Genomic DNA, 10,604 nt, shown 5'->3' on the forward strand with positions numbered 1-10,604 from the left:
ATACTCATCATGCACCGTTGGAAAGTGGCGGGCGCATTGCATAAACCAAAAGGCATGCGTTTGTAAGCATAGGTGCCAAATGGACACGTGAATGTGGTCTTTTTCTAGTCTTCTGGAGTAATGGGAATTTGATTGTAGCCAGAGTATCCATCTAAGAAGCAATAAAAATTGTGGTCGGCCAATCGCTCCAGCACCTGATCAAGGAAAGGTAGTGGGAAGTGATCCTTCCTTGTGGCGAAATTAAGTTTTCTATAGTCAATGCAGTCACGCCACTTGGTGGTAGTTCTTGTGGGAATCAATTCACCACTCTCATTTTTCATTATCGCAATCCCCCCTTTCTTAGGGACAACTTGAATTGGACTCACCTAGGTGCTATCAGAAATGAAGTGTGGGCGCAGAGCTTGGGGTTGAGTAAACCCTGGAGGACCCCCAACATGTGGGCCCTTGGACCATGAGAAATTTGGGTGCCTAGCCGAACCCGGATTATATGTTTTTGAAAAAGGATCGTTCCGGTTTGGGCTATGAAAATTCTAGACTGCATTCAAGTCCTCAATGAGCTCTGGGTATGATGAACTAGATGGACACATTTGTGTGGGATGAGATGAACTAGAGCATATGGCATAGACAGTAGATGGGTTAGGAGCAGGTGAACTCATGGACACCATAAGGGCATCAATTTTTCTAGTCAACCTCTCAATCATGGCCATGAGCATGGGTGTTTTACTAACCTCGTAGAGACCCCCTCTTTTGGCTTTGTGGGATCTCCTATCAACATTAAATGATGAACCCCATTGCTGAGATTGATCACTCAACGTTTCAAAGAAGTCCCACGCCTCACTAGCACTCTTACCCATCAAACTCCCACCACTCGTTGCATCTACCATGGATCTAACCTGGGGTGTAAGACCATGATAAAAGTATTGCACTAAATGTCATTTCTCAAACCCATGATGCGGACACCTATGGATCAAATCCTTCCATTTCTCCCAAGCCTCATAAAAGTGTTCACCCTCCTGCTACATAAAGTTGGAGATTTCTCTCCTCAGGGCTGTAGTTCTTTGAATGGGAAAGTACTTGGACAAAAATTTCGTGACTAATGTGTCCCATGAAGTAATTCTGCCCACTTCTAAGGAATTAAGCCAAGACTTGGCCTTATCCTTAAGTGAAAATGGAAAAAGTCTTAACCGGATAGAGTCATCTGAGAAATTCTGGAATTTGAAAGTTGCACATATATCTAAGAATTCATTGATGTGGTAATAAGGGTCCTCCTTCTCCAACCCATAGAATGTAGGGAGGAGTTGGATCACACCCGGTTTCAACTCATAACTGGCGGCAGTAGTGGGTGGCAATATAATGCAAGAAGGTAATGTGAAGTGGGATGGGATATAATAATCCCTCAGGCTCTACGGTCACCTGCTGCAGGTAACTGTAATGGTTCACCCTGATTGGCCATGGTAGCTCCTAACTTGACTTTTGGTGTTTTCCTACAAATATGTTCTACCTCTTCAACAAAGGGAGCAAATGGTTCACCTATGGAGTGCCGCCTGTGCATAAAAACACAAAAAGAAACAAAACTAACTATCAAATTATGCAAACACACTAACTACTGGAAATATGAACTAACTAGAAGAAATAAAAATAACTCCATACAAAATCATCAAGATAAAACAAAAACATAAAATTATGAAAGCAGAAAAATAAATCTAACCTAAGACCATGGAGAACAAAGAAATACACTTAATACGTGTTTTCCCCAGCAACGGCGCCAAAAACTTGATGTGAAATTTTGTTTATATTGGCTTTTATACCTCGCAAGTGTACGGATCGTTCATGTAATCTTGCAGTAAGTGAGGGTCATATCCACAGGGAGGACTGAATTTTGTGTATTCTTCAGTCAACTATCCTAACCAAGTATGATGAATTAATCTGAACTAAACACTAATTATATCCTAAATTATCATGCAATAATCTAATTAACTACTTGCACAATAGGAAATGTCAACTCTGGATTTTACTGTGATTCGTGCTTCTCTCGAGCACCTCGTAATCACGAATCCGGTTTCTCAATCCTTGCCCCTCTCGGTCGCCTAGAGTTAATGACAGAAATCAGATTAAAATACCAGAATCCAACCTAAATTACAATCCTACCCTAACTAGCTAATTTAACCAAATATTCGGAAAAAAAATATTTGATAAACATTAATTCTGAAATCAAATTTAATAAACATTCAAAACCTAGGTTCAAACTATTGGAAAATTAAATTACAAAATGATGGATTACTCCCCTTCTACTTCCTCTCGCTCGGGCAGCAAAGGCTCATTCTCACGGGTGCTGCAATTTCCAGAAATTGATGGCTTCGGGTTGGAAGGGCGAGTGGCCGGAGGTAGAGATGACACCGGCAAGAAGGATAGAAACCCACGGATGGAGGTGATGTGGTGGACGACGGAATGGAGCCGAAATCCTCTGACCGGCTCTTTCGAGTCTCGGTCGGAGTTGGAATAGCTCTGAAAATGGTCGGAAATGGGTAATTGACGCCGGAGGATGGTTAGAATGTGGAATCGGCGTCAGAGGAGCCCTCTCAGGTCACCTCTTGGCCTAGTGAGCAAAAACTGGCAGTGTCGAACTCGCCACGATGGAGACTCTCTTGAGCTCTCCTCGGGTCTGTTCTCAATTGTCGGACGGTGGTGGATGATGGTGGCACGGTGAACGACGACTGGAAATCCTCTCGGGTCTCCCTTCTCTCGGTCGGCGACCTTCCCCTTTCTCCCCCCTTGAGCTCCCTTTCTATTGATCGAATTTGCCCTAAAAATCCCTCTTTTACTAATGGCATTTTTGTAAATATCTCCTTCTCCACCAAAATTCTCCTGAAATTCCATAATTGAATCCATAAAAATCATTTCAGGAAGAAATAAACCTTAAAAACAATGAAATATAATTCAGGAGAGATAAATTTGCAATATAAGCAATGATTAATGCCAAATTCAATAAATGCACGTTTCATTTGAAAACCGATAAATACCCACCTATAACACAATGATAAGGGTTATTCTATTATAATTAGCTTAGTTCTCATGTCAGAATCTGGCATCTATCAGACAACAACCTGGTTCGTCAAAGGGGAACCTGCCCTGTTCGTGTTCTATTTCTCGGTTAAAATGTTCGATACCCTTTGATTTCCATTTGTCCCTTCTTAAGCTGTTCGAAGAGGAGCCAAAATAATTACATATGTTGCCATTATATGGTTTACATAAGCTACCTTTATATGGCTTACATGCCTAAACCTGAAACATACAAATTGAGCTAAGTTGCTGCATCAATCAGGATTACAAAAATAGCCACCATGGCTTACACGCTCAGCATGCTGAATCTACTGAGCTGCTGAAATAGTTGTTGAGAATGCTGAATTAATTCCAACACAAAACACTTCCATAAAACACTTCAATTGTGATGCCTTTGGATGACTCGTTCAGCTATCGAGTCTATAACATCACTCCCCCCTTGAAAGGGAGCTTGTCCTCAAGCTCAAATGAAGGGTGCACATGCTGAAACACCCGTAAGTCTTCCCACGTGGCCTCAGTGGGATCAGTATGTGACCATTGAACCAAAATCTGGGTGCTGTCCTGGAGCTGCCTAGACTGCAGGTTTTTTACCGGAGTGAGAGAGACCTTACCGTCTTCAACCGGTGGCAGAGCATGGATGGACTGAGGTGCTGGTCCATTGAGAGGCTTGAGCAGTGAAACATGGAAAACATCATGGATTTGAGACTCCGGTGGCAGCTGGAGCTGGTATGCAACTTGTCCCACTCGCCGCAGAATTTTGTATGGCCCAAAGTACTTGGGGGATAGCTTGTGGCATGTCCTGGCAATGGAGTGCTGGTGATATGGCTTGAGGCGGAGCCAAACCAAATCTTTAGGGTGATACTGCACATCCTGGTGGTGCTGATCCTACTAAAGCTTCATACGAGCTTGAGCTTGCCAGAGTCGGGCGATGGCATTTGATAGCAACTGACCTCTGTTGTGCATGGCATGATCAACTGCGTCCACAAGTGGACCCTGTGGTGTAGGAGAGTAGACAAGGGGGGGGGGGGGGGGGGGGAGGAGGGGGGTCCTGGTCATAGAGAATTTTGAAGGGGGTCTCCTGTAAGGCTGTGTGATATGAGGTGTTGTAGTAGTACTCGGCCCAGCTAATGTAGTGAACCCATTTCTTGGGGCTGTCCCTCACAAGGCACCTCAAGTACTTCTCAATGGTGCTGTTTAATGACTTCGGTCTGACCATCTGTTTGTGGGTGGTATGCCGATGAATATTTGAGTTTCATGTCACAGAGCCTGAAGAGTTCTTTCCAGAAATCACTGGTGAAGATCACATCCCGATCACTCACTATTGACTCGGGAATGCCATGCAAACAGACAATATTGTCAACAAAAACTTGGGCGACTGTGGCTGCTATATACGGATGGGCCATGGGCATGAAATGGGCATATTTGGACAGCCGATCAACCACAACTAAAAGGATGGATTTACCCGCTGATCTTGGTAATCCTTCAATAAAATCCATGGAGAGGTCGGACCATACCTGAGTAGGAAGGTCGAGGGGCTGGAGCACCCCAACCGGAGACAAATGGTCGGCCTTGTTGCGCTGGCAGATCAGGCAGGCAACAACATATTCAGCAACATGAGACCTCAAACCCAGCCCAATAGAAATCACCGCGTATCCGCTGTCCCATTTTTTGGAGCCCTTCATGTGTGTTGTCATGGTAGGCGGATAAAATTTGCAGCACCAATGGAGATGAAGGCAGGAGGTAAATGCGCTGCTTGTACAAGATGATGTGGTCCAGGATAGACCAGTGTGGCGTCATCTGACCTGCTGTAATTTTCTGGGACAGCTGCTGTAATGCAACTATGGACTGGTGTTCCTGACGTATGGCCTCTAGCAGCAGTGGTGTGGGGTGACTGATGGTGGCGAGTTGCAGTGCGGCGTTTGACCAATGGGAGAGAGTATCCGCTGCTCGGCTCAAGGGCCCTGGTTTGTGTTCCACTGCAAAATCGAAGCCCATGAGCTGCATCACCGGTGCTGAAGCGAGAGCCTATTTGAGTACGTTGAAGGAGTTATTTGTGGCCTCCATTCACTGGAAGCATTGTGGCGCAGCATGTTGGACATGGGTGCTGCGAGGTGGGCGTAATTCTGGATGAACTTTCTGTAATACCCCTCTAAGCCCAGAAAACCTCGTAAGGCAGCAACATTGCAGGGTGGTGGCCACTGCTTGATCACCTCAATTTTGGTGGGATCCATAGTGACGCCGGAGGCTGTAATCACATGCCCCAAATAGGCCACCTGTGGCTGACCAAAAGAGCACTTGGAGAATTTTAAGTATAAGTGGTGAGTCCGGAGAAGGCTGAAGACCCTAATCAGGTCTTGGAGGTGTTGCACCCAACTCTTGCTGAAAATCAGGATATCGTCAAAGAAAACAAGGACAAATTTTATGAGAAAGGGGTGAAATACCTAGTTCGTCAATGCCTGGAAGGTGGATGGCGCATTGGATAGGCCGAAGGGTATGACAATGAACTCGAAATGGCCATGGTGAGTGTGGAAGTCTGTTTTCTCGATATCCGGAGGATGCATGCGGACCTGATGATAGCCGGACAGCAAGTCGAGCTTGGTGAAATTTTTTGCCCCGTGGAGTTCATCTAGGAGTTCATCCACTACCGGAATGGGAAACTTGTCCTTAATGGTCTTCGCATGTAATTCCCAGTAATCAACACAAACTGCCATGTGTGGTCCTTTTTCTTCACCAGCAAGATAGGGGACAAGAATGGAGAGGTGCTCAGCCTTATGAGGCGATGGTCAAGCATGACAGCACATTGCCTTTCATTCTCATCTTTGGTATTGATAGGGCCGCACCACCACAACTTCGGAGCCAGCCTTCATACAAATTCTGTGATCACAGTAGCGCAAGGGAGGTAGGCTGCTGGGTGGGAGAAATAGATCAGAAAATGCTTCCAACAGTGAGTCCAACATGTGGACAGTGGGTTGCTGTTACTGGATGGTATGCAACTGTGCTGCACCTTTGGTAGGACGGCCTTGTAGTGTGACTCTAAGGTGCTGCCATTCAAAGCTCATGGTAAGGGCAGCGAAGTCCCATAAAATTGGCCTTAATGTCTGGATCCACTTCAAGCCAAGCATGAGATCAAAATCAGCGAGATGTATGATATAAAAATCTGTTGAAAAACGATGTCCAATAATGGCGAGCTGGACAGACTTGCTAACCCCATAGCTCGGTACCTTGTCCATATTGGCAATGGACACTGAAGCGGTTGGCTGGGACTGGAAGTTGCAAATACTTGGCGGCAGTAAGGCTGATGAAATTGTGGGTGCTGCCGGAGTCCACTAGAGCCACCAGTGGCTGGGTGTCAACTAGCACACATAGCTGCATTATGGTGGTGGTCTGAAGGCCGATAATGGCATGGATGGAGACCTCTGGTTCGTCAGTAGCAACCTCTTCCACCGGTAGTGCTTCCTCTTCTTCTTCTTCTTCTAGTTCCACCCCAAAACGTTTCTTGCAACGGTGTCCGCGGGTATAGTGTTCATCACAATTGAAGCATAAACCTTGTTCTTTTCAGGCTTCAATATCTGGTCCGGTGAGTTTTTTTATTGCTGGTTGCTGTGCTTGAGGGGGTTTTGGGTGGGGTTGGATGACCCTCCCGAGGTGGTTTTCCCCACTGGCCAAATTGGTTTCCTGTTTTGAAATTTGTGTTTGGCCTCCAAAGTGCGAGCAAAATTCATAGCTCTGGCCAAATCATGGGGAGGGGGGAGAGGGCATGAGTTCTAATTCCAACCACAAGTTCTCATTAAATCCCCCTGTGAAGAAGCTAACTTGCTGATCTACTTGGACCACATGGCTAGCTCGGGCTAACTTCTCCTGAAAATTTTTTTGGTACTCAGCAACACTACTGGTCTGTTTGAAGAGGATGAGATCAGTTAATGGGTTGGCATGGGTGGAAGGCCCAAACCGGATAGTGCATTGTTCTATAAATTCTTGCCAAACGATGCCCGGGTGCTCTGTTTCCAGTTGGTGGCCCCACAGCTGCGCTTCATCGAGCATGTGGAAGGCGGCCAACCCCACTTTGTCCACTGCAACAATACGTTGATGGTGAAAAAATTTCTAGCATCGGTAGATCCAAATTAAAGGGTCCTCTGACTTGCTAAAGACTGGAAATTCCATTTTGGTGTACCTTGGAATTCTGGTAGGCTCTGGACGTCCTCCATTGGGGCTGAAGTTTTCTGTGCATCCCCCATTTGGGGTGGGTGTCCTTCAAATCAGTGTTGAGAGTTCTTCAACCTACTGAGATAGTTGCTGATTCTCCTGAGCCACTGAACGAGATACTGTGTTGTCTAGCATACTTGCCAGTTGACCCTCTGTCTCATTTAGTTCTTCTCTGACTTCTTCTCTGAACATTTTGAACCTCGCTTCCTGGCTTATGTCTCTCCCATCATTCCCCGCTCTGATACCAATGAGTTATGGTCTCGGGCCATGGACCTTGTAATCCGATGGGAAGGAGGCTCTGCGACCAGCACAGGTTCAGCACCAGTGTGTTGTAATAATCCAGGTCTACCTATGATGGCAAAATCTAGGTGAAATTTGTGACGGAAAGGAGAAAAGGGAAGAGCTTTGAAGGGATCGAAGGAAGGTAGGTAACCCAGCTCTGAGGGAGACCATAACCTACTGCTCGTGAAGGGAGACAGCAACCTGGTTCCTCAAGAGGGTAACCTGCCCTGTTCGTGTTCTGTTTCTGGGTTAAAATGTTAGATACCCTTTCATCTCCATTTGCCCCTTCTTAAGTTCTTCGAAGAGGAGCCAAAATAATTACATATGTTTCCATTATATGGCTTACATAAGCTGCCTTTAAATGGCTGGTATTGTTATAGTCCTGGGTTAAGTACCTATGTCTTCCGTTCCTAACAGGCTGGCTTTTTGGGTAGTATTGGCTAGGTGCTTAACATTTGGTATCAGAGCAAGCGCTACATCCCGACTTCGAGTCCCTGCATGCACAAGTGGACAGCACGCCCCTGGCAGGGCATCGTAAGGGAGTATGTTAGGTTCTTCCCTAGCCATGGATCGAGTCACCCTTCTTTCTTCTCTTCCCTCCATATTGAATCTTGACTCTGGAAGAGGTTTCTTGTTTCTTGAACGTGGAATGATGGAAATAGGAATGGAATGATTGAGCTTTGAAGGAAGCTCGACCTGACCTCAGAGGGAGAATCCGACCTATACCTCTGAGGGAGAATCTGACCTGTTTAATTCTAATTTCTCAATACTTACTTTCCTTCACCTTGACGTCCCCATAAATAGGGTTGAGGACGGAAATACAAAATAGACCCATGGGTCAATTGGTTCATGCCATATTACATCTAAACCAAACCAAATGGAATTACATTAAAAGTAAATTAACATAATTTAATTCCTATGTCTATGAATAACTCGTGATGCTGTGGAGTCCGTAACATCACCCCCCTCCTAGAAAAAGAGCTTGTCCTCAAGCTCAAAGTAGGGGTAGAGGGTTCGGAACGCATCTAATGGCTCCCATGTTGTGTCATTGGGATCAGCATCAGCCCACTGCACTAGGATCTCCCAATCACGCTGAATTCAGTGAGCCTATAACGCCTGTGCTAGAGTAGAAAGGACACGTCCCTCATGTAGTGGGGGCAAAGGTGTGTGAAGCAAGGGAGAGTCACCTTGGAAGGCCTTCAGGTGGGAGACATGAAACACATTGTGAATCCTGGCCTCTGGTGGAAGCTGCAAGCAGTAGGCAACTGTACCAATGCAGTCCATTACCTGAAAGGGACCATAATACTTCGGAGAGAGCTTGTGACATTTGGAGGTTGTCAGTGACAATTACCTGTAGTGTTGAAGACACAGCCATACATAATCTCCTGGAGAAAAGAAGACTTCCCGGTGCTTCTTGTCATAATAAAACTTCATAGTATTCTGGGCCTCTTGAAGATGAGTTCACACCTCAGTGAGCAAGGTGTCTCTTTCTGCTAATGATTGGTCCAAAGTGGCAACCTTGGAGGCACCTGGTTCATATGATAAAAGGCCGGGCAGGTCTTTACCATATACTACCTTGAATGGGGTTGTGCCGAGTGCGATGTGGTAGGAGGTGTTGTAACAGAATTCCGCCCGGGTGAGCCACTTAACTCACCATTTAGGTGAGTCCCCCATGAAACAACGAAGATACATCTCAAATGTTCGGTTGATGACCTCTGTCTAACCATCAGTCTACGGATGATAAGCGGAAGAGAATGCTAATGTTGTGCCCTGCAGCTTGAATATTTCTTTCCAGAATGTACTAGTAAAGATGGCATCTCTGTCACTGGTAATGGAAGTAGGCATCCCATGTAAGCTGACAATATTATCCATAAATAGCTAAGCTACATGAGTTGAAGTGTAAGGATGCACCAGAGGAATGAAATGGCCATACTTTGAGAAATGATCAACCACTACAAAGATAACGGATTTGTCGGACGATGAGGGAAGACCATCTATGAAGTCCATGGAAATATCTGACCAGACGACAGCTGAAGTGGTTGGAGCAACCCAGCTGGACTTAATGATTCAGCTTTATTCCGTTGACAAATCTGACAAGCCACGACATAATCGGCTATACTGTGCTTCATACCCCTCCAATAAAATTCTTGACTTATCTGGAAATATGTTTTTTGTCGGTCCTCATGTGTATTGTCATGGAAAGAGGCTAAAATATTGTGAATTAGTGGTGACGTGTGGTGAAGAAAGATCCAGTTTTTGAAGAGGACCAGACTATCCTGAACTATCCAATGTTTTCTGATCTCCCCTGCTAGGTCTCCTGATATAAAGCAATAATTTCTGAGTACTACTGAGTCTCTTCCCGGATAGAATCCAACAAGAGAGCTCTGAGCTGACTGATGGTATGTAATTGTGGCTCTGGAATGTCTCGACGAGATAAAGCATCAGCCCCCACATTCAAACTCCCAGGTTTATACTCCACTGTAAAGTCAAACCCCATGAGTTTACTTAACCAATGTTGCTGCGGTGAGGTAGTGAGGCACTGATCAAGTAGATACTTGAGGCTGCAATGATCTGTGTGAATATGAAATGGGCACCCTCAAAGATAAGGCTGCCAATGCTGTATTGTTTTAGCTAAACTGATCAGTTCCCTCTCATAAGCTGCTAACTTGTGGCCAAGTGGGTGGCTAAAATAAACAATCGGGTGTCCCTGTTGGTGTAACATTGTACCAATACCACCCCCCGAAGCATCACATTCCACCACAAATGACACATCAAAATCCGGTAACTGCAAAACTGGTGCGGAAGATAAGGCATCTTTCAACTGCTGAAAGGAAACAGCCAGTCTCGGACCAGGTAAAGCCCTTTTTGTTGAGTAGGTTGTTGAGAGGTGCTGCAATCTGGTCATAGCCGCGAATAAATTTCCTATAATACCTAGCGAGGCCCAAAAATCCCCTTAATGTTGTATTGGAGGTGGGAAGAGGCCAATCTGTGATGGCCTATATCTTACTCTGGTCAACCTTCACCCCAACTACTGAAATAACGTGGCCCAAGTATGCCAC

General features: G+C 45.5%; 1 non-coding gene across 1 annotated transcript; it reads left to right on the top strand.

Moving 5' to 3' along the window:
• The first annotated feature begins 942 nt into the window (after positions 1 to 942).
• Positions 943 to 1,049, top strand: LOC137960709 (small nucleolar RNA R71). Its single transcript, XR_011114259.1, has one exon. It is a non-coding gene; the product is annotated as a small nucleolar RNA R71 (small nucleolar RNA).
• Positions 1,050 to 10,604: the final 9,555 nt, after the last annotated feature.

Source organism: Aristolochia californica, unplaced genomic scaffold (genome assembly GCF_029961685.1).
Source record: "Aristolochia californica isolate CCGP_79_NKW_82.1479 unplaced genomic scaffold, dmAriCali1.0.hap1 SCAF_3, whole genome shotgun sequence".
Classification (NCBI taxonomy): Eukaryota; Viridiplantae; Streptophyta; class Magnoliopsida; order Piperales; family Aristolochiaceae; genus Aristolochia; species Aristolochia californica.